We start from the raw sequence: 25,678 nt of genomic DNA on the forward strand, positions 1-25,678 counted from the left end.
TTATTTGTTTACAAATATGACTTTAAGAATACAGTGGTTCTTCCCACCATGAATTAGAAGTTATATTGCGGGGGGCGGAGCCAAGATGGCGGAATAGTGAGGGCGCGCACCGATAGTCCGGGAAAATTTAGTTTAATAAAAGGGGAGTTACGGTAGCCGCAGAAAATAGAACCAAAAAAAAAATTGCAGGGGAAACCCTTCTCGATGGAGCAGCCGTGAATTGGAGGACCTACTGGGAGAACAAGGTCGCCCACCACGCGGAAGCCAAGTCGCGGGACCGAGCCGCAGAAGCCCCAGGGTCTGCGCGACAGTGCTCCAAGGGGAGTGCATGCCACACAGACAACAGCGGGGAGACTTGGGACGCTCAGGGCTCCGAGTCCACACATCGGCGCTGGAAGGGGAGGTGAGCTCAATAACCCGAGACATTGGTGGGGAAACGGGGGTCAGAATCTAGAGGGGGGCCGGAAAGTGCAACAAACTCACTACCAGAAAGAAGGAAAAAAAAAAGCTTCGGGGTTTCTCTTCCCCCTAACCTTGCAAAGGTTACAAGGCTGCAAGGCTTGAAGAATTCCCAAGAGACAAAGAGCAGGCCTCCTCTCTGGATTTACATATCAATGGGGGAGAGCTAAGGAACTGAGTCACTACAATTCAGTAGCCTAGGCAACCCAGTGGGAGTCCAGAGGAGCCAAAGACTGGAAGCTAAATACCATCAATTCTGCACAGCCCATTCCTTGCGGTGTTACTTACCCCCTGAATAAATAAAATAAATAAATAAATAAAAAGAGAGAGATTTACCACGCATAACCTGAGGGTATCACCTTTGCACACCCTTAACCAGGAAGAACCAGGCAGAGCTCTCAGGCCGCAGCCATCTCAAGCCTCCAAGGCTCCTCCAAAAGCAGGCAGTCCATTTAACACGGACACAGTATAAAAAAAAAAAAAAACGCACAGTGACGCAAGAAGAATTAACTATGCCGAGTAACAAACACAGAAATAGAGGGAGCAAGATCAACGATGACACTATGATGCCTCCAAATAAGCAAAACACCCCAAGCCAAGAGTATGAAGATGATGAGATAGAAGAAATGCAAGATACGGATTTCAAAAAATTTATGATAAGAACATTTAGAAGTTTTCAAAAGCAAATCCTTGAACTACAGAAATCCTTAATGGACAAGATTGAAAATCTCTCTCGTGAAAATGAAATTTTAAGGAAGAGTCAAAATGAAACTCAGAAACTAGTAGAACAGGAAAGTGTTATAGTGAAGAGAAATCAAAATGAAATGAAGAGCTCAATAGATCAAATGACAAACACATTAGAAAGCCTTAAAAACAGAATGGGTGAAGCAGAAGAGAGAATATCGGACTTAGAAGATAGAGCACAGGAAAACATACAGTCAAACCAAAGAAAAGAAGAGGAAATTAGAAACCTAAAAAATATTGTTGGGAATCTACAGGATACTATTAAAAAAACCAACATTCGAGTTCTAGGAGTTCCTGAAGGCATGGAGAGAGAGAAAGGATTGGAAGGCCTTTTTAGTGAGATACTAGCAGAGAACTTTCTGGGTTTGGAGAAGGACAGAGATATCCTAGTACAGGAAGCTCATAGAACCCCCAATAAACACGACCAAAAGAGATCCTCACCACGACACGTGGTAATTAAACTTACCACAGTGAAACATAAAGAAAAGATCCTAAAATGTGCAAGAGAGAAACATCAGATTACTCTCAGAGGATCTCCAATCAGACTCACAGCTGACTTCTCATCAGAAACCCTACAAGCTAGGAGGGAATGGCGAGACATAGCACAGGTGCTAAGAGAGAAAAATTGCCAGCCCAGAATATTATATCCTGCCAAGCTCTCATTTGTGAATGAAGGTGAAATAAAGACCTTTCATAGCAAACAGAAATTGAAAGACTTTGTGGCCACTCGTCTGGCCCTGCAAAAGATACTTAAAGATGTGCTACACTCAGAAACACAGAAACACGGCCATCAATATGAAAGAAGGGAAAGGAAGAACACCTACCAGTAAAAGAGCATGGGAAGCTCAAAGCATATACTAGAAAATATTTCCGGGAAAATGGCAGGGCAAAGTCACTACGTATCAATAGTCACATTGAACATTAATGGTCTGAATTCTTCAGTTAAAAGACACCGTTTGGCTGACTGGCTCACAGAACACAACCCAACTATTTGTTGCCTACAAGAAACACATCTCTCTAACAAAGAGGCATGCAGACTGAAAGTGAAAGGTTGGAAAAAGATATTCCATGCCAACAGAAACCAAAGAAAAAGCAGGTGTAGCCATATTAATATCAGACAAAATAAACTTTAATACAAAAACTGTTAAGAGAGACAAAGAGGGACACTATATAATGATTAAGGGTTCAATTCAACAGGAAGATGTAACTATTATAAATGTATATGCACCTAATTACAGGGCACCGGTCTATTTAAAAGATATGTTAAGGGACTTAAAGGGAGATTTAGATTCCAATACAATAGTACTGGGGGACTTCAATACTCCACTCTCAGAAATAGACAGATCATCCGGACAGAAGATCAACAAGGAAACAGCAGATTTAATTGACACTATTGCCCAAATGGATCTAACAGATATCTACAGAACTTTCAACCCTACATCTGCAGACTTCACATTCTTCTCAGCAGCGCATGGAACCTTCTCTAGGATTGATCACATACTAGGCCATAAAGCAAGTCTCAGCAAATTTAAAAGAATTAGAATCATACCATGCAGCTTCTCAGACCACAACGGAATGAAGCTGGAAATTAGCAACTCAGGAAACCCCAGAAAGTATGCAAACACATGGAGACTGAACAACATGCTCCTGAATGAACACTGGGCCATTCAAGAAATCAAAAGAGAAATCAAAAACTTTCTGGAAGTAAATGAAGACAACAACACAACATATCAAAACTTATGGGATACAGCAAAAGCAGTATTGAGAGGCAAATTTATAGCAATAGGTGCCTATATCAAGAAATTGGAAAGGTACCAAATAAATGAGCTTTCAGCGCACCTCAAGGACCTAGAAAAACTGCAGCAAACCAAACCCAAATCTAGTAGGAGAAGAGAAATAATTAAAACCAGAGAAGAAATTAACAGGATTGAATCCAAAAAAAATTACAAAAAATCAGCCAAGCGAGAAGCTGGTTTTTTGAAAAAATAAACAAAATTGACACCCCATTGGCCCAACTAACTAAAAAAAGAAGAGAAAAGACCCAAATCAATAAAATCAGAGATGAAAAAGGAAACGTAACAACAGACACCACAGAAATAAAAAGAATCATCAGAAATTACTACAAGGACTTGTATGCCAGCAAACAGGAAAACCTATCAGAAATGGATAGATTCCTGGACACATGCAATCTACCAAAATTGAACCATGAAGACATCAAAAACCTAAATAGACCCATAACTGAAACAGAAATTGAAACAGTAATAAAGGCCCTCCCAACAAAGAAAAGCCCAGGACCAGATGGATTCACTGCTGAATTCTACCAGACATTTAAAGAACTAATCCCATTTCTTCTCAAACTATTCAGAACAATCGAAAAAGAGGGAATCCTCCCAAATTCTTTCTATGAAGCCAGCATCACCTTAATCCCTAAGCCAGAGAAAGATGCAGCACTGAAAGAAAATTACAGACCAATATCCCTGATGAACATAGATGCAAAAATCCTCAATAAAATTCTGGCCAATGGAATGCAACAACACATCAGGAAAATCATCCACCCAGACCAAGAGGGATTCATCCCTGGTATGCAGGGATGGTTCAACATTCGCAAATCAATCAATGTGATTCACCACATTAACAGACTGCAGAAGAAAAACCATATGGTTATCTCAATTGATGCAGAGAAAGCATTTGATAAAATTCAACACCCTTTCATGATGAAAACTCTAAGCAAATTGGGTATAGAAGACACATTCCTCAATATAATCAAAGCAATTTATAAAAAACCCACAGCCAGCATCCTATTGAATGGGGAAAAGTTGGAAGCATTTCCACTGAAATCTGGCACCAGGCAGGGATGCCCACTCTCACCACTGCTATTTAACATAGTTCTGGAAGTTTTAGCCAGAGCCATCAGACAAGAAAAAGAAATCAAAGGAATACAAATCAAGAAGGAAGAAGTCAAACTATCCCTCTTTGCAGACGATATGATTCTGTACTTAGAGGATCCAAAGAACTCTACTAAGAGACTATTGGAACTCATAGAGGAGTTTGGGAAAGTGGCAGGATATAAAATCAATGCACAAAAATCAACAGCCTTTGTATACACAAGTAATGCCATGACTGAGAAAGAACTGCTAAGATCAATCCCATTCACAATAGCTACAAAAACAATCAAATACCTTGGAATAAACTTAACCAAGGACGTTAAAGATCTCTATGATGAAAATTACAAAACCTTAAAGAAAGAAATAGAAGAGGATACCAAGAAATGGAAAAATCTTCCATGCTCATGGATTGGAAGAATCAACGTCATCAAAATGTCCATTCTCCCAAAAGAAATTTATAGATTCAATGCAATCCCAATCAAGATACAAAAGACATTCTTCTCAGATCTAGAAAAAATGATGCTGAAATTCATATGGAGGCACAAGAGACCTCGAATAGCTAAAGCAATCTTGTACAACAAAAACAAAGCCGGAGGCATCACAATACCAGACTTCAGGACATACTACAGGGCAGTTGTAATCAAAACAGCATGGTACTGGTACAGAAACAGATGGATAGACCAATGGAACAGAATTGAAACACCAGAAATCAATCCAAACATCTACAGCCAACTTATATTTGATCAAGGATCTAAAACTAATTCCTGGAGCAAGGACAGTCTATTCAATAAATGGTGCTGGGAAAACTGGATTTCCACGTGCAGAAGCATGAAGCAAGACCCCTACCTTACACCTTACACAAAAATCCACTCAACGTGGATTAAAGACCTAAATCTACGTCCTGACACCATTAAGTTATTAGAGAACATTGGAGAAACCCTTCAAGATATTGGCACAGGCAAAGAATTTCTGGAAAAGACCCGGGAGGCACAGACAGTCAAAGCCAAAATCAACTATTGGGATTGCATCAAATTGAGAAGTTTCTGTACTGCAAAAGAAACAGTCAGGAGAGTGAAGAGACAACCGACAGAATGGGAACAAATATTTGCAAACTATGCAACAGATAAAGGGTTAATAACCAGAATCTACAAAGAGATCAAGAAACTCCACAAAAACAAAACCAACAACCCACTTAAGAGATGGGCCAAGGACTTCAATAGACATTTTTCAAAAGAGGAAATCCAAATGGCCAACAGGCACATGAAAAAATGTTCAAGGTCACTAGCAATCAGGGAAATGTAAATCAAAACCACCATGAGGTTTCACCTCACCCCGGTTAGAATGGCTCACATACAGAAATCTACCAACAACAGATGCTGGCGAGGATGTGGGGAAAAAGGGACACTAACCCACTGTTGGTGGGAATGCAAACTGGTCAAGCCACTATGGAAGTCAGTCTGGAGATTCCTCAGAAACCTGAATATAACCCTACCGTTCGACCCAGCCATCCCACTCCTTGGAATTTACCCAAAGGTGTTTAAATTGATAAAGAAAAAAGCGGTCTGCACCCTAATGTTTATTGCAGCTCAATTCACAATAGCTAAGACCTGGAACCAACCTAAATGCCCATCAATGGTAGACTGGATAAAGAAATTATGGGATATGTACTCTTTAGAATACTATACCGCAGTAAGAAACAACGAAATCCAGTCATTTGCAACAAAATGGAGGAATCTGGAACACATCATGCTGAGTGAAGTAAGCCAGTCCCAAAGGGACAAATACCATATGTTCTCCCTGATCGGTGACAACTGACTGAACACCAAAAAGGAAACCTCCTGAAGTGAAATGGACACTATGAGAAATGGTGACTTGATCAGCATAGCCCTGACTGCTAATGGACAACTTAATACATTATCCCTCATAGTATATTTTTTTTTGTCTGTTCTACTTAATATGACTGGTTTAATTCTGTAATTATCACACAGTTATTCTTAAGTGTTGAAAATTAACTGAAATGTGATCCCTGTTAAACATAAGAGTGGGAATAAGAGAGGGAAGAGATGTATAATTTGGGGCATGCTCGGGCTGACTTGCCCCAATCGGTAGAGTTGGAAACATACCAGGGGATTCCAGTTCAATCCCATCAAGGTGGCATGTGCCAATGCCATCTCACTATTCCAAGTGATCAATTTCAGTTCACAATTGATCATAATGAAAGGACAAAGAGTCAAAGGGAGCACATAAACAAGTCTAGTATCTGCTAACACTAACCGATAGAATAAATAAAGGGGAGAGTGATCCAACATGGGAAGTGAGATACTCAGCAGACTCATAGAATGGCAGATGTCCTAAATAGCACTCTGGCCTCAGAATCAGCCCTAAAGGCACTCGGATCTGGCTGAAAAGCCCATGAGAGTATTTCAGGCATGGAAAGCCAAGACACTCTGGCAAAAAGATCTCTGTGAGTGAGATCCCAGTGGAAAGAACAGGTCTTCAAAGAGGGAGGTGCCTTTCTCTGAAGGGAGGAGAGAACCTCCACTTTGACTATGACCGTGTCTAAACAAGATAAGAATCGGAGACCTCAAGGGGCTTCCATAGCCTTGGAAACTCATGACTGGTGCATAGGGAGATTACTGATGCCATAGACAGGAGTGTCAATTGGTAAAGTCAACAACAGGAGTCACTGTGCACTTACTCCTCATGTAGGATCTCTGTCCTTAATGTGCTGTACACTGAGGCTTAATGCTATAACGAGTACTCAAACAGTATATTTCACTTTGTGTTTCTATGGGGGTGCAAACGATTGAAATCTTTACTTAATGTACACTAAACTGATCTTATGTAAAAAAAAAAAATTATCAATTCCCAACTTGACTCTCACTGGGATTAAACATGACAATAGGTCTGATCTGATTTCATCATCATTTAAAAAAAATCATCTATTATTTTTCACTTTATGTTTCTGTGTGGGAGCAAACTGTTGAAATCCTTACTTAAGGTATACTAAGCTGATCTTCTGTATATTAAGATAATCAAAAATGAATCTTGATGTGAATGGAAGGGGAGAGGGAGTGGGAAAGGGGAGGGTTGTGGGTGGGAGGGACGGTATGGGGGGGGAAGCCATTGTAACCCATGAGTCGTACTTTGGAAATTAATATTCATTAAATAAAAGATAAAAAATAAAAAATAAATAAATAACTCTTTTTAAAAACAACAACAAAAAAAAGAAGTTATATTGCGGAGAGGCAGCAAGATGGTGGAATAGAAAGGGAGCACACTGATAGTCCGGGGAGAGACAGTTTAAGAAAAGTGGAGATACTGCAGTTTCAAGGAAGAGTAGGGGAAGAAACAGCAGAGGAAACTCTTCTGGAACTAGTGATTCACAGTGGACCTGCTTGGAGAGCATGGGAGCCCACAGTTCGGAACACCAGCGGCAGACTCAACACACCAGCACTGGAAAGTGAACTGTGTGGAATTACTTCCCTTTTGAATCAAAAAAAGAAAGAAAGAGAGAAAGATTTACCAAGCCTACCTGGGAGTGTCACCTTTGGCACACCCTTAACACTGAGGAACCAAACAGAGCTCTCAGGCCACACCCATCTCAAGCCTCTAAGGCTCCATCAAAAGCAGACAGTCCATTTAATCTGGAGTCATAGTATAACAACAAAAAACACGACAGTGAAGAAACCAAAGAATATCTCCAATATGCCAAACAACAAACACAAAAACTGAGGTAACAAGAACAAGGAAGATACCATGACACCCCCAAATGAAATAGACACCCCAATTCAAGATTATGAAGATGATGAGATAGAAGAAATGCAAGAAGCGGATCTCAAATAATTGATAAGAACATTAAGAAGTTCTCAAAAACAAATTCTTGAACTACAGAAATCCTTAATGGACAAGATAGAAAATCTTTCTCATGAAAATGAAATATTAAGGATGACTCAAAATGAAATGCAACAACTAGTAGTACATGAAACTGTGATAGTGACGAGAAACCATAATGAAATGAAGAATTCAATAGATCAAATGACAAACACATTAGAGAGCCTTAAAAACAGAATATGTGAAGCAGAAGAGAGAATATCAGACTTAGAAGACAGAGCACAGGAAAGTATACAGTCAAACCAAAGAAGATGAAATTAGAAATCTCAAAAATATTGTAGGGAATCTACAGGATACTATTTAAAAACCCAACATTTGGGTTCTAGGAGTTCTTGAAGGCATGGAGAGGGAGAAAGGATTAGAAGGCCTTTTTTAGTGAGATACTAGCAGAAAATTTCCCAGGTTTGGAGAAGGACAGAGAAATACTAGTACAGGAAGCTCATAGAACCCCCAATAAACATGACCAAAAGAGATCCTCACCATGAAACACGGTAATTAAACTCACCACAGTGAAACATAAAGAAAAGATCCTAAAATGTGCAAGAGAGAAATGCCAGATTACTCTCAGAGGATCTCCAATTAGACTCACAGCAGACTTCTCATCAGAAACCCTACAAGCTAGGAGGGAATGGCGAGACATAGCACAGGTACTAAGAGAAAAACTGCCAGCCCAGAATATGATATCCTGCTAAGCTCTCATTTGTGAATGAAGGTGAAATAAAGACCTTTCACAGCAAACAGAAATTGAAAGAATTTGTCCACTCGTCCAGCCCTGCAAAAGATGCTTAAAGATGTGTTGCACACAGAAACACAGAAACACGGTCATCAATATGAAAGAAGGTAAAGGAAGGAAACCTCACAGCAAAAGATCACAGGGAATTCAAAGCATCTATTAGAAAATATCTTTGGCAAATGGCAGGGCAAAGTTACCACTTATCAATAGTCACACTGAACATTAATGGCCTGAACTGTTCAGTTAAAAGACACCGATTGGCTGATTGGGTTAAGGAAGAAAACCCATCTATTTTCTGCTTCCAAGAAACACATCTTTCCAACAAAGATGCATGCAGACTGAAAGTGAAAGGCTGGAAAAAGATATACCATGCCAACAGAAATGAAAAAAGAGCGGGCGTAGCCATCTTAATTTAAGACAACATAAACTTTAACACAAAAACTGTTAAGAGAGAAAAATTAGGGGCACTATATAATGATTAAGGGATCAATTCAACAGGAAGATATAACGATTATCAATGTATATGCACCTAATTACAGGGCACCGGTTTATTAAAAGATTTGTTAAGGGACTTAAAGGGAGACTTAAACTCCAATGCAATAGTGCTGGGGGACTTCAATACTCCACTCTCAGAAATAGACAGATCATCCAGACAGAAGATCAACAAGGAGACAGTAGATGTAAATGACAATATAGCCCAAATGGATCTAACAGATATCTACAGAACTTTTCATCCTACACATAAAGAATTTACATTCTTCTCAGCAGTACATGGAACCTTCTCTAGTGTTGACCACCTACTAGGCCATAAAGCAAGTCTCAGTAAATTCAAAAGAATTAGAATCATACCATGCAGCTTCTCAGACCACAACGGAATGAAGTTGGAAATTAGCAACTCAGGAATCCCTAGAGCATACGCAAACTTATGGAGATTGAACACCATGCTCCTGAATGAACAATAGGTCATAGAAGAGACTAAAAGAGAAATCAAAAATTTTCTGGAAGTAAATGAGGATAACAGCACAACATACCAAAACTTATGGGATGCAGCAAAAGCAGTGTTAAGAGGAAAGTTTATATCAGTAGGTGCCTACATCAAGAAATTGGAAAGGCACCAAATAGATGAGCTTTCAATTCATCTCAAGGATTTAGAAAATCTTCAGCAAACCAGACCCAAATCTAGCAGGAGAAGAGAAATAATTGAAATCAGAGAAGAAATCAACAGGATTGAATAAAAAAAAATTACAAAAAAATCAGCCAAATGAGGAGCTGGTTTTTTGAAAAAATAAACAAAATTGACACCCCATTGGCCCAACTAACTAAAAAAGGAAGAGAAAAGACACAAATCAATAAAGTCAGAGATGAAAAAGGAAATGTAACAACAGACACCACAGAAATAAAAAGAATCATCAGAAATTACTACAAGGACTTGTATGCCAGCAAACAAGGAAATCTACCAGAAATGGATAGATTCCTGGACACATCCAATCTAGCAAAATTGAACCAGGAAGACATAGAAAACCTAAATAGACCCATAACTGAGACAGAAATTGAAACAGTAATAAAGGCCCTCCCAACAAAGAAAAGCCCAGGACCAGATGGATTCACTGCTGAATTCTACCAGACATTTAAAGAAGAACTAATCCCATTTCTTCTCAAACTATTCAGAACAATCGAAAAAGAGGGAATCCTCCCAAATTCTTTTTATGAAGCAGTATCACCTTAATTCCTAAGCCGGAAAAAGATGCAGCATTGAAAGAGAATTACAGACCAATATCCCTGATGAACATGGATGCAAAAACCCTCAATAAAATTCTGGCCAATGGAATGCAACAACACATCAGAAAGATCATCCACCCAGACCAAGTGGATTTATCCCTGGCATGCAGGGATGGTTCAATGTGCGCAAAACAATCAACGTGATACACCACATGAACAGAGTGCAGAAGAAAAATCATATGATTATCTCAATAGATGCAGAGAAAGCACTTGATAAAACACAACACACTTTCATGATGAATACTCTAAGCAAACTGTGTATGGAAGGAACATTCCTCAATACAATCAAAGCAATTTATGAAAAACCCACAGCCAACATCCTATTGAATGGGGAAAAATTAGAAGCATTTCCAATGAGATCTGTAGCAGACAGGGATGCCCACTCTCACCACTGCTATTCAATATAGTCCTGGAAGTTTTAGCCAGAGCTATTAGGCAAGAAAAAGAAATTAAAGGGATATGAATTGGGAAGGAAGAAGTCAAACTATCCCTCTTTGCAGATGATATGATTCTTTATTTAGGGGATCCAAAGAACTCTACTAAGAGACTATTGGAACTCATAGAAGAGTTTGGGAAGGTAGCAGCATATAAAATCAATGCACAAAAATCAACAGCCTTTGTATACATAGGCAATGCCATGGCTGAGGAAGAACTTCTAAGATCAATCCCATTCACAATAGCTACAAAAACAATCAAATACCTTGGAATACACTTAACCAAGAACGTTAAGGATCTCTACAATGAGAATTACAAAATCTTAAAGAAAGAAATAGAAGAGGATACCAAAAATGGAAAAATCTTCCATGCTCTTGGATTGGAAGAATCAATATCATCAAAATGTCCATTCTCCCAAAAGCAATTTACGGATTTAGTGCAATACCAATAAAAATACCGAAGACTTTCTTCTCAGATTTGGAAAAAATGATGCTGAAATTCATGTGGAGACACAGGAGACCTTGAATAGCTAAAGCAATCTTGTACAACAAAAACAAAGCCGGAGGCATCACAATACCAGACTTCAGGACATACTACAGGGCAGTTGTTATCAAAACAGCATGGTACTGATACAGACCAGATGCATAGACCAATGAAACAGAATCGAACCACCAGAAATCAATCCAAACATCTACAGCCAACTCATATTTAATCAAGGATCCAAAACCAACCCCTGGAGTAAGGATAGTCTATTCAATAAATGGTGCTGGGAAAACTGGATTTCCACGTGCAGAAGCATGAAGCAAGACCCCTACCTTACACCTTACACAAAAATCCACTCAACATGGATTAAAGACAAATCTACGACCCGACACCATCAAATTATTAGAGAGCATTGGAAAAACCCTGCAAGATATATGTGGTGGCAAATAATTCTTTGAAAATACCCCAGAAGCACAGGCAGTCAAAGCCAAAATTAACATTTGGGATTGCATCAAATTGAGAAGTTTCTGTACTTCAAAAGAAACAGAAAGGAAAGTGAAGAGGCAACCGACAGAATGGGAAAATATATTTGCAAACTATGCAACAGATAAAGGGTTGATAAACAGAATCTGCAAAGAGATCAAGGAACTCCACAAAAACAAAACAAACAACCCACTTAAGAGATGGGCCAAGGACCTCAATAGACATTTCTCAAAAGAGGAAATCCAAATGGCCAACAGGCACATGAAAAAATGTTCAAGATCACTAGCAATCAGGGAAATGCAAATCAAAACCACAATGAGGTTTCACCTCACCCCGGTTAGAATGGCTCACATTCAGAAATCTACCAACAATAGATGCTGGAGAGGATGTGGGGAAAAAGGGACACTAACCCACTGTTGGTGGGAATGCAAACCGGTTAAGCCACTATGGAAGTCAGTCTGGAGATTCCTCAGAAACCTGAATATAACCCTACCATTCAACCCAGCCATCCCACTCCTTGGAATTTACCCAAAGGAAATGAAAGTGGCAAACAAAAAAGCTGTCTGCACCTTAATGTTTCTTGCAGCTCAATTCACAATAGCTAAGACCTGGAACCAACCCAAATGCCCATCAACAGTAGACTGGATAAAGAAATTATGGGACATGTACTCTATGGAATACTATACAGCAGTCAAAAACAATGAAATCCGGTCATTTGCAACAAGATGGAGGAATCTGGGAAACATTACGCTGAGTGAATTAAGCCAGTCCCAAAGGGACAAATACCATATGTTCTCCCTGATTGGCGACAACTAACTGAGCACGAAAGGGGAAACCTGTTGAAGTGAAATGGACACTATGAGAAACAGTGACTTGATCAGCTCTTGTCCTGACTGTTGATGTACAATGTAATACTTTATCAATTTTAATATTTTTTCTTTGTTTTGTTCTAGTACTATTGGTTGAACTCTGTAATTAACACACAATTATTCTTAGGTGTTTAAATTTCAACTGAAAAGTGAGACCTATTAAATATAACAGTAGGAATAAGAGAGGGAGGAGATGTACAATTTGGGACATGCTCAATCGGACTTGCCCCAAATGGTGGAGTTAGAAACGTGCCAGGGATTCCAATACAATCCCATCAAGGTGGCATGTACCAATGCCATCTCACTAGTCCAAGTGATCATTTTCAGTTCACAATTGATCACACGGATAGGTCTAAGAGTCAAAGGCATCACACAAACAAGAATAGTGTCTGCTAATACCCAAAAAGGGAGAGAACGATCCATCATGGGAAGTGGGATACACAGCAGACTCATAGAATGGCAGATGTCCTAAATAATACTCTGGCCTCTGAATCAGCCCTTGAGGCATTCGGATCTGGCTGAAGAGCCCATGAGAGTATTTTAGGCATGGAAAGCCAAGACACTCTGGCAAAAAATAAAGAAGACCTAAATGAAAGATCTCTGTGAGTGAGATCCCAGTGGAAAGAACGGGGCCATGAAAGAAGAAGGTACCTTTCTCTGAAGGGAGGACAGAACTTCCACTTTGTCTATGACCCTGTTGGAATAAGATCGAAGTCGTTGAACTCAAAAGGCTTCCATAGCCTTGGCAACTCATGACTAGAGCCTATGGAGATTACTGACGCCATAAACAAGAGTGTCAAATTGTTAAGTCAATAACAGGAGTCACTGTGTACTTACTTCTCATGTGGGATCTGTCCTTAATGTGTTGTCCAATGTGAAGTAATGCTATAACTAGTACTGAAACACTATTTACACTTGGTGTTTCTGTGTGGGTGCAAACTGACGAAATCTTTACTTAATATATACTAAATCGATCTTCTGTATATAAAGATAAAAAAGGAAGTTATATTGCATTTCGGCAGCTGTCACTTAGTTTTCCATATGTCTGTGAGTTAAAAGAGAAGTATTTGTACTTTATTTCATTTAACACAATTTATGGGGGACACTGAATATTGGGCACATGTATACACAGTGTTATGATTAAATCAGTGTAATTAACCTATCGATCACCTCAAATGAGAATTTGAGATGGGAACATTCAGAATCCTCTCCTGTAGCTATTTTGGGATATACTGAGCCTTATTGTTAACTGTAGTCATCCTACTGTGCAGTATACACCAGAATATATTCCTCTCGTCCATCAGAATCTTGTACTAATTGACCAGCCACCCCCAGGTTCCTCTTCTCCTACACTCCCTGGCATTAGCTAACCACTCTTTCCTTATCTATTTCTATGAGACCAACTTTGCAAGTTTCTACTTACCAGTGAATCATGTGGTATTTGTCCTTCTGTGCCTGGCTTATTGCTCTTATCATGATGTCCTCCAAGGGCATTCATGCCATGACTGAGAAAGAACTTCTAGGATCAATCCTATTCGCAACAGCTACAAAAAAATTAAATCCCTTGGAATAAATTTTACCAAGAAGGTTAAAGATCTCCATGATCAAAAACAATCTTTAAAGAAAGAAAAAGAAGACACACACACACACAAAAATGGAAAAATCTTCCAAGTTCATGGATTGGAAGAATCAATAGCATCAAAATGTCCATACTACAGAAAGCAATTTATACATTGAATGTGATGCCAATCAAAATACCAAGGATATTCTTCTCAGGCATAGAAAAAATTATGCTGCAATTCATATGGAAACTTGAGACCTTGAGTAGCTAAAGCAATATTACACAACAAAAACAAAGCTGGAGGTATCACAATACCAAATTTCAAGACATACCACAGGGCAGTTATAACCAAAACAACCTGATACTAGCAAAAAAAGATGTGTAGATCAATGGAATACATTAGAAACACCAGAAATCAACCTACATATCTAGAACCAACTTATCTTTGACAAAGGAGCTAAAAGGAATCCCTTGAGCAAGGACAGTCTCTTCTATGAATCGTGCTGGGAAAACTGGATTTCCACCTGCAGAAGTTGAAAGCAAGACCCCTACCTTACACCTTACACAAAAATCCACTCAAAATGGATCAAAGACCTAAATCTATGACATGATGTCATCAAATTACTAGAGAACATTGGAGAAACTCTGGAGGACATTGGCATAGGCAAAGACTTCTTGGAATATACCCCAGAAGCATAGACAATCAAAGCCAAAATTGACAAATGGGATTACATCAAGCTGAGATGTTTCTGCACTGCAAAAGAAACACTCAGCAAAGTGAAGAGGTATCTGACAGAATGGAAGAAAATATTTGCAAACTATGCAACTGATAAAGGATTAATAACCAGAATCTACCAATTGCTCAAGAAACTCAACAACAACAAAACAACAATCCAATTAAGGAATGGGCAAAGGACTTGAACAGGTGTTTTTCAAGAGAGGAAATTCAAAAGTAAAACACACGAGAAAACACTCAGGATCACTAGCCATCACACAAATGTATATCAATTTTGTAAGCATGGAGATTAATTTATGTGTGTGCAATTCTTTCCTGGTGCCATGTAAACTACAGCTAATCATGTGTATTCACATAAACATACATGTGAACATAACACACATTGTAAGTTCATCTGAAAGCATGAAACACTCAGAACATCTAGGGGCTGGCAATGTTGTGTAGCAGATTAAGCAGCTGTGTGGCACCAACGTCCTGTATGAGCACCATTCAAGTCATGGCTGCTAAACTTCAGAACAAGCTCCCTAATAATGCACCAGGGAGAGCAACAGAAGTTGGCCCTAGTGCTTAGGTCCTTGCACCCATGTGGGAGACCTAGATGGAGCCCTGAAATTCTGGCTTTGGCTTTGGCTCTGCACAGCAGTGTTTATTGCAGCCCTTTGGGGGAGTAAACCATCAGACAGAAGGTCTCTCTCTCTCTCTCTCTCTCTCATCTCAACCTTTCTGTAAATCTGTATTTCAACTAAACACATAAGTCTTTGAAAAAAAATACACACATGACCACAAAGTTTGGTAACTTTGATTTTCTCCATGCAGCAGGTCTGGAACATAATCTTCCCTTATTTGACAATTCCATCAAAACCATACCTTTACAAGGGGAAGAAACCAAAGCTGCTCTGATTGACAGTTACAGCCCTCTACAGAGGACAGAGTAGGAAATTTATATCAAATGGGGGAAGGAAGTAAATTGTTCTCAAAGATTTTGGGTGCTTTTTTTAATGGGAAACACAGATGATGACAAAGATGGATGCCAAGGGGTGTGTATTGTCCCAGCAGTGGAGATAGTTCCTAGGAGGCCCACATTTCATTTCATACAGTATGGGGTTTGATCCCCACTGTGCTTCAGATTCAACTTCCTGCTAATGCACATCTTAGGAGCAGCAGATTGTGGCCCATGGTTTTGTGGGTCTCCACTGTCCACATGGGACACCTGGCTTGAGTTCTGGGCTCCTGGCTTTATCCTGGCCCACACTCACCTGTGTGGTAATTTTGGTGTAAACCAATGAATGGAAGATCTGTCTTTTGCTGTCTCTCTTTGTCTCACTGCCTTTCAAATAAACATCAACAGATAAGCTTTTAAATGTGACACATCAGCACAATGAATGGTATTCAGCCAAAAAGCAGAATGCAGTGCTCTCATTTTGGAAAAACACGGATGAACCCAGAGATCATTAGAATAAGTGAATAAGCCAAGCTCAGAGGAGAATTACCACGTGATGACACTTGTGAGCAGAAAGTTGATTTCATAGAAGTGGACAGTGGAATAGTGGTTCTCAAATATCAGGGTGAGCAGGTGGCAGGGTGTGATGGCAGAGGTTGGTTAGTGCGTTCAACGTTTCAGTTGGATGAGAAGAGAACCTCTGACATCTACCACCCAGTAGGGTGACCACAGTTAACAATGGTGCTCCCTGTGTTCCAAATAGCTAGAAGAGAGGATTCTGAATGTTCCCAACTCAAAGAAATGACTCAAAGGTGATGGGTTTGCTTTGAACACAGCACAATGTATATGCGCATCTAGACAGTGAATGGCTCCCTACACTATGTGTCAACTAAAAACAAACAAAAAACATATATTAGCCCATCTCTTCTAATTGACAAACATTTGCTAAGGTAGTTCTTTATTTATTTCTCACTCTCTCTCACTGTCTCTCTGCTCACTCTTGGCTTCTCTCTCGCTCTCTTCTGTGCTCTCTGCTCTCCTCTCCTCTTCCCCTCTCGTCTCTCTTCTCTTAGCTCTCTCTCTTCTCGCCTCCCTAGCTCCTCTCCTCTCTCTCTTTTACACTGTCCTTCTCTCTTTTTTCCTTCTTCACCCCTTCTCTCCAGCCTGCTGGGTTCTCCCCAATAAACCCTTTCCCTTAAAGAAAAAGGTTATTTATTTATTTGAAAGGCAGAGTTACAGAAAGGCAGAGGAAGAGGGAGAGAGAGAGAGAGAGAGGTCTTCAATCTGCTGGTTCACTCCCCAGATGGTTGCAAAGGCTGGAGCTGCATAAATGGCAGTTCTTAAAGTGTGCTGTAATATTCCATTTTCTGGCAAAAGTGTGATGAAGCTAAGAAATACCATGATGTTTTACATCAGAGAAATAGTTTTTTTTTTTGAAAAGGGTTTTTAAATGTTTGCTAATATGGACTGGTCAATGCTAATTTGTTATCAAACATTAAGAACAAGAGAGAGGGAGATCTCCCATCCCCTGGTTCGATCCCCAATGGCCCATGACAGCCAGGAGTGGGAAAGTGGATCAGGACCCACTATCTGGTTTTCCCATGTGAGTGCCAGCGACCCAGCTATGTGAGCTATCACCTGCATCCCACAGAGAGCATCAGTAGAACTTGGATTGAAAGTGCAGCCTAGCCTTGAAAAAACAGACCCCTTGTATGAGTCTTGGGCATCCACTCAGCATCTTAATGGCTACAACAAATGTCTGCCATAGTTTTCCCTTCTTGAAGAGGGAAGGAAATGTGAAGTTTTGTAGATGTCAGGAGCTGCGTTCCCAAGAGATGTTTGAAAGCTGCAGGCAACTAACAAGGTAAGTTCTTCCACCCTAGAGAAAACATTAACTCTAGAAAATAAATTGGTGGGAGATTTGACCTCTAGGAGGCAGAGGAGTTCACAGAGAAAGAATAATGACAGGTAAGTACACACCTGACTTCTTACCTGGTCTTTTGGGGATAGAGAATCAGCAGGGAATAAAATTTTTTTTCTGCCCAGAGCAGTGTCCCTTCAGGGAAATCAGGAGTGCAGATGCTGGAACACCAAGAGGGAGCTGTGACTAATGAACAGAGACAGGGAGCTGTAAATACCACCCTCTGCTGTGGACCATCAAGTGTACAACCCTGACCTGGACAAAACACAGTGGTTGCTTTTGGAGTCTTGATCTGACTCTGGAACCACTGCTGTACTCCTTCCTGCTGTCGTGTGACTTCTAAAGCTTCCCTCTCCATCATCAGAGATCCAGGGAGGAATCATTTGTCCATGTGGGGGTGCTCTTCTGAGAGAACCCATCTAGGTGAGCCTGAGAGCCCACTCACTACTACAGGAAAGGCTCTGAGAGAGTGGAAGCTGAGAATGTTTCCGTGAAGTCACCTGATGTCCAAGCAAGTCTATGTCAGATAAACAGGTTGTATTCTTACTCTGCTTGCTTGATAATTATTCACTGTATTTATCTGCGATGCTGGAAAACAGAAGTGTTCATTGAAACCAGCCATCCAGAACTCATAGTTGGCAACAAAATGATGGTACTGGAAGAACAGATAGAGCAGAGATTGAGAAGTGGCTCCAGAAAAGTATAACAATGATCCGAGGGAAGAGAAAAACAGGATGGTGACTCTGGGAGGATATAAACGAAGTAAGTTCAAATGAGAAGCATATGCTAGAGATTAGAAAGGAAAGCTGTATATAGCCCAGCCGGAGGAAAGCAATAACCTATAGATTACAAAATCAATGAAGGAATCCTTACCTGGCTCAGCTGCAATTTGATCCTTCACACTCAGGTCTGTGGTGGAAGATAAGTTGAAGCATTTCAAAAGCAGAAGACACCAAGCTTCTAAGATTTGGAGAAGACAAGTCCATGAAACCCAGCAGAGTCAGGTGGTAGCTGAGACACCAGCGCAGCATGGATGAATGTCTTCAAGGAGCTCCTGTAGGTCTCTGTACAGTGTAAATACCTCTACCATTTCAGGAGGGCTGGGCTGCCCAGTGACACGTGGCAAATAGAGATTTTGCATGAAAGTGTGTTTCTTCACTCTCTTCAGCTGTGGTGCAAGAGCTGCCCTGTGAGTCCCAAGGGCTGTTCTGCAGAGAAAACTCAGTTGATACAGGCAGTGCAGGGACAGGTGGCTCACATCCTGCATCTCTAGCCTACAACCAGAATTTCCTGGGAGTTAAGCTCTTGTTTGTCCTCTCAGTTTACTGAGTGTCTTGCCTGCAGTGCCCACATTCACATGGACTTTCATCCAGAATCCAAGGTGCACAAGAAGGAAGTTGTGGGTGCTGGGGTCACTGTGGACACACCACCAGTGGTGTCTGGAGGCATTGGGGGCTATGTGGAAACCCCTCAAGGCCTCGGGATCTTCAAGACCATCTTCACTGAGCATATTCACTATGAGTAAAAAAGGTGCTTCTGTTAAGAATGGGCAAGAAGCTCGGAAGGCCTTCACCAAATACTGTAAGGAATGGCAGGACCACACTGGCAAGCAGCAGCTGGGAAAGGACGTCTACAGCATGAAGAAGTGTGGCCAGGTCAGTGGAGTCACTGCTCACACCCAGATGCACCTGCCGTCTTCTACACCAGGAGAAACTTCACCAACAATGTCTCTTTGTCACACAATGAACTGGTTGGTTCTGAAGAGGTCACAGCTGCTGATAACAAGAGGCTTTGCATTTTTATATGGTGTTTCTCTTGCTGCATGTGAAAATGCATCTTTTCTCTGTCACTCTGCCCTTCAAACAAATAACCTTTAAAAATTCATGGACTTCCTCTTAGTTTTTTTTCCTCCCTGATTTTTGGAAGGAGATGCACACAGCACCTTGTAGAACCTTGAAATCTTCCTGTTTCTATCTGCACCCAAGTAGTTCATAGACTTAGCCACAGACTGTTTCATATTCAGCTGGTTACTGATGAAGGACTAGTCATTTGTAATTTTCAGCTTTCTGGACCAAACAGCTACTTTCAGCAGGTTTTTTTTTTTGCAGTTTTAATGGTTTTATTTAAACACAAATGAAATGTGCACAGGAGCTATCCATTTTCTTCACTGTTCCGACTGGCATTGGGATTGGTGACTGATGGCCAGCTGGGCTGCTCTTTCCATGATGGCTTGGTGGTTCATGGAGGAAACAGTGAGCAATCTCACACGGTAAGATCTGTTGTGTATCAGCAACACCTCTAGCTCCTTATTAGTCTGATGGTGCAGGATGAGCTTGTTGGTCCTCTTTTTGTCAATCTTAGGCTTCACAAGGAGTCTGAGGGCAGCCATGATACTCTCATGAGGAGTAGTATACTGTCCAGGCATGACAAGGAATATGTGGCTCCCTTCTATAAAGTGCTGGGCCAAACTGCAAGATATATTATCTTAGGGACCGGAGCTGTGGCACAGTGGGTTAACACCCTGGCCTGAAGCACCAGCATCCCATATGGGTGCCAGTTCTAGTCCCAGCTGCTCCTCTTCCAATCCAGCTCTCTGTCCTAGCCTGGGAAAGCAGTAGGAGATGGCCCAAGTCCTTGGGCCCCTGCACCCACATGGGAGACTGGAAAGAAGCTCCTGGCTCCTGGGTTCGGATCGGCACAGCTCCAGCCATTGCAGCAAATCGGGGAGTGAACCATCGGATGGAAGACCTCTCTTTCTCTCTCAGCCTCTCCTCTCTCTGTGTAACTATGAATTTCAAATAAATAAATCTTTAAAAAAAGATATATTATCTTAGAATATCATTGAGTTCCATGATTTCAGCTTGGTTATCACAATGATATCAACAGTTGAAGCACTGATTATCATTACCATGTTCTGGTCAAGACACCAGTCACACCACTGCAAAACTGCCAGCTGAGGTATAGACACCAATGTGCCTAATTTGGCATGACATAATGTCTCTAGGCCTGTCTTGCCCAAAGGAGTCTCCAACTCATTGTGGTGACACAAAAGCAGTCGACATAGTCTGTTATTAACAAGACATATGCATCTGGCAATCTGCCACCAATTCTAAGCACCAATGTGCAAATTTGGCATGACACAATGTCTCTGCCTATCTTGTTAAAAGGAGTCATCAACTCGTCATGATGAGCAATGCCACAGTCTACATAGTCTTATAATTGAGCCATATGCATCTGGCAATCTGCCACCCATTCTAGGCAGTTCCATGAGACCATGAAATTGTCCATGTCCATCCCACAAACAGTGAGTAGCTGTTCAATGTCTTGCACAGTAGATTTTGTCTTCAGGAATTCTTTCCCTGTCTCACAGTGGCTCTTGATCTGGGATGGCAAAGCTGGTTGGATGAGTTCCAATGCTCAATCCATCAGCCTCATGCCTCTGTGAATACCTTGTTTTCCATGACACCACCTGCCCAAGATGAGCTGTCATGATGTGTTGCTCCCAAGTCACAGCTGCTGAAACACAGGACACCATCAAAAATTCTTCAGGGGAAAATGATGATGCATTTAGAAAAAAAACCTGAAGATAGTTACATAGGCAGCATAAGAGTTTCAATGGAATAACATCTTCAGGCAACATAATCTATAGAAACTCTTTTGTGTCTGGTGAATTGCCACCGATTCTCAACAGTTTCAGATAGTAAAACTGCCTATTACACATCACAGCACCAGTTAAGGGCTTCTGGCTCTTCCTGCAGGGCTCAATTATCAGTTGCTTCAGGTCCAGAGCTTGTCCCTGTAACGAGGACAGTCATTTTGAACATAAGCAATAAGACCTGCCAAAGTTCACAGCATAGTGTAATGTGTGTGTGTGTATATATGTAATATATAATATATATGAGAAATATAGATATAAATATTACATATATATTATATATATTCTGGAATATGCTCTGCCAGTTCTGGAATTTGAATGTCTGTTGGAGAGGAAGTTGGAGCATTTATGTCATATGGTACATGAGGATTTTCAGGAGGACACAGAAGTGCATCTTTATTTCCTTTATCATTTTCCCCTACTCAAGATTTGCTCTAGGGATTGCCTTATGAATTATAAGTGGCTTGGTGGCAATAGTAGTAAGGAAAGCAAGAAAGAAGAATCAGAAGAAGTAGATTATACACTATAATATCTCAGAAAGCAATGGAAACACAGAAGGATGTGGGAAAGATAAGTATATCTCAGGCAATGTTGTACATGTATTGTGAGTTCTGTGTCTTTTATATACAAAATTTGTCAAACATGCAAATTCACAGTAGAGTATCTTAGCAAGACTCGCACAAATATTGTGATTAAGGTTTGGTGCAAAGTAATGACTACGTGGAAGGATTTGTTCCACTGCTTCCTGTGGAAGATGTCCAGTGGCTGGTCTCAGGAAATCAGGTCCAGCACTCAAATGTTCTACTCCCATACAGTCGTTCCAGAGGAAGGTTTCCATCAGGCACAAAGTATAATTGTTAATTATTCTACAAGCATGTGAGATCGTGACGTTGACATTTTGTTTATAGTTTCTGTCTGGACAAAAGCTGTAATTATTACCCATTAAGATCAGCATGACATATATCAGGATCAATATCGATATCAGAGTTGTGGGTACAGAAAGTAATACCTGAAGGGGCTCAGAGTCTACAAAGGAAAGGACAGAAAGGGAACAAGCCAATCTGACACAGAAGCTCTGGCTACATTTCCCTCGATGTACATATTACTTACCATGGTAGGTGGATTCTTCACTATAAATCTGTTCAGTAGCACTAGGATGATAGCTGGCTATTCAGTCTGGCTCTGTTACTATTGCTTTTTCACATTTCCCACTTGTAATATTGTTGTGAAGGTTTAAATCAGGCTGATATTGCCATATTTTAGTGAGACACTTGTTTCTTTTTGCTTAAGGGATTGAGATATGTTCTATAAACCTAAGTTGTAAAATTGTTATCTTGTTAAGTGTATTGCCTACCACAGATAAGAAAGCCATCACCCAGTCTTTCTTAGGAGAGCCACCCAAGTATCCTGGCACTGCACAACACTGTGTGTTCCACCAAGCACACCGAGCAGGCCAAGTGCACTAAGTCGTCTTGAGCTCATGCTATGCTTCCAAAAGTATAAAACTTGCTCCAACTTAGTTTTAAGTGATCGTTAAACTTAGGTTTAAGTGGATCTGACTGGTGGAGTATTTTTAGGTTATAATTTTCTAGCACTAAAAGTAAATCTTGTAGTGCCTTATAGATCTTCAGCTAAAGTGGGTGTCTAAATGTAAAAGTGTTCTCTCTGGTAAGACAGAAGAGAAATGTTCTTAAAGGGTAGGGTGCACAGTTAGTTATAAGAATCATAACTAATAACATAACAATTTTAGAGAAAAGAAAAATAAAATTAGAGATGGGTCATTTTGGCTAACTGCGCTTTCCTATGCCTCTTAACTGTCCAATAAATGTTCCCGTGTCCATCTCCTAAGAACCCCTGGGAAGACAGATTACTTGTGTGATCTTTTGCTATCCCCTTATAAGGTAATTTAGGGATTCTGGTGGTATTTGGAGAATCGTCAATATTCAGTGCAGTGTTTAAATAGCTATGAGGTGATTGTTTATGGAATCTTTCTCTTTAAGTTAAATAGGCTAAGTCTAAAGCTTGCTGCAGACCAGGCTGTATATCTATCAACTGCAGTTCTCCTTTTACTCATTTAATCCTTCAATAAAACCTGATGAAGTTGGATTATAGGTCAAATGAAAACTCCATTGGATATCAAAAAGATCAATTATAGGCCAGCTGTGCGGCTGACTAGGCTAATCCTCCACCTGCAGCGCCAGCACACCGGGTTCTAGTCAACGGGTGGGGCGCCGGATTCTGTCCCAGTTGCCCCCTTCCAGGCCAGCTCTCTGCTGTGGCCTGGGAGTGCAGTGGAGGATGGCCCAAGTGCTTGGGCCCTGCACCCACATGGGAGACCAGAAGAAGCACCTGGCTCCTGCCTTTGGATCAGCGCAATGCGCCAGCTGCAGCGCACAGGACATGGCGGCCATTGGAGGGTGAACCAACAGCAAAAGGAAGACATTTCTGTTGCTCTCTCTCTCATTGTCCACTCTCACTGTCAAAAAAAAAGATCAATTATATATTGAATTCTTTTAGCAGTTCAGTGTGACTCCTGGACACTTAAAACAATTTTTGGTGATCCATGATGGCTACACCAAGGTTACATGGCGTTTCACATGCTTAACGCAGCTGGATATTTGGAGGACACAGTCATTTCTATCCCTGAATAGATATCCACCATGGGACAGTCATATTTTGTATAAGTCCATGCTCAGTCGGACTTGCCCCAAATGGTGGAGTTAGAAATGTGCCAGGGGATTCCAATACAATCCCATCAAGGTGGCATGTACCAATGCCATCTCACTAGTCCAAGTGATCAATTTCAGTTCACAATTGATCACACGGATAGGTCTAAGAGTTAAAGGGATCACACAAACAAGACTAGTGTCTGCTAATACAACTGATAGAACCAAAAAGGGAGAGAACAATCCATCATGGAAAGCGGGATACACAGCAGACTCATAGAATGGCCTAAATAATACTCTGGCCTCTGAATCAGCCCTTAAGGCATTCGGATCTGGCTGAAGAGCCCATGAGAGTATTTTAGGCATGGAAAGCCAAGACACTCTGGGAAAAAAAAGGAAGACCTAAATGAAAGATCTCTGCGAGTGAGATCCCAGTGGAAAGAATGGGGCCATGAAAGAAGGAAGTACCTTTCTCTGAAGAGAGGAGAGAACTTCCACTTTGACTATGACCCTGTCGGAATAAGATCGAAGTCGGTGAACTCAAAAGTCTTCCATAGCCTTGGCAACTCATGACTAGAGCCTAGGGAGATTACTGACGCCATAAACAAGAGTGTCAAATTGCTAAATCAACAACAGGAGTCACTGTGTACTTACTTCTCATGTGGGATCTGTCCTTAGTGTGTTGTCCAATGTGAAGTAATGCTGTAACTAGTACTGAAACAGTATTTTACACTTTGTGTTTCTGTGTGGGTGCAAATTGATGAAATCTTTACTTAATATATACTAAATCGATCTTCTGTATATAAGGATAATTGAAAATGAATCTTGATGTGAATGGAATGGGAGAGGGAGTGGGAGATGGGAGGGGTGGGAATGGGAGGGAAATTATGGGGGGGAAGCCATTGTAATCCATAAACTGTACTTTGGAAATTTATATTTACTAAATAAAACAATAAAAATAAAAAATAAGTCCCTAGGGCCAATAAAATCAATCTGACACATAAAATTAAATCTGTCAGACATGTCAGGTGTCTAAATAGCATTTGCTTCTCCAAATCTAAATTTATCTGTAAAATGTTCACATTTTTCACAAGATCTCAACAGTATTCTCTGCCATAAAATCAGAACATTTTTTGATTCTGCTTTTGAAAGCATTGATAACGGCTTTGTACACCTGCACATCCTGTGAGATGATGCACTTCCATCACTTATCAGTTCATTCATAGGAATCTAACATTTTCTTTTCTTTTTTTTGACAGGCAGAGTGGACAGTGAAAGAGAGACAGAGGGAAAGGTCTTCCTTTTGCCGTTGGTTCACCCTCCAATGGCTGCTGTGGCCGGCACACTGCAGCTGGCGTACCATGCTGATCCGAAGCCAGGAGCCAGGTGCTTCCTTCTGGTCTCCCATGCCGGTGCAGGACCCAAGCACATGGTC

At 40.7% G+C, this 25,678-nt stretch overlaps 1 protein-coding gene across 6 annotated transcripts in view; it reads right to left on the bottom strand.

Moving 5' to 3' along the window:
- The window catches only part of LOC127488107 (olfactory receptor 7A17-like), a 69,951-nt gene that overhangs the window by 19,241 nt on the left and 25,032 nt on the right, over positions 1-25,678 (bottom strand). For 4 of the 6 annotated variants that reach the window (XM_070059517.1, XM_070059515.1, XM_070059513.1 and 1 more), the window contains one exon: positions 18,796-21,718. The gene's annotated coding sequence lies outside the window, so the exon portion shown is untranslated. Of the gene's footprint in view, positions 1-7,334; positions 14,309-18,795; positions 21,719-25,678 lie in introns of those variants that run through there. The other 2 variants (XM_070059518.1, XM_070059516.1) reach the window with 2 other exon arrangements.

Source organism: Oryctolagus cuniculus, chromosome 16, assembly GCF_964237555.1.
Source record: "Oryctolagus cuniculus chromosome 16, mOryCun1.1, whole genome shotgun sequence".
NCBI lineage: Eukaryota > Metazoa > Chordata > Mammalia > Lagomorpha > Leporidae > Oryctolagus > Oryctolagus cuniculus.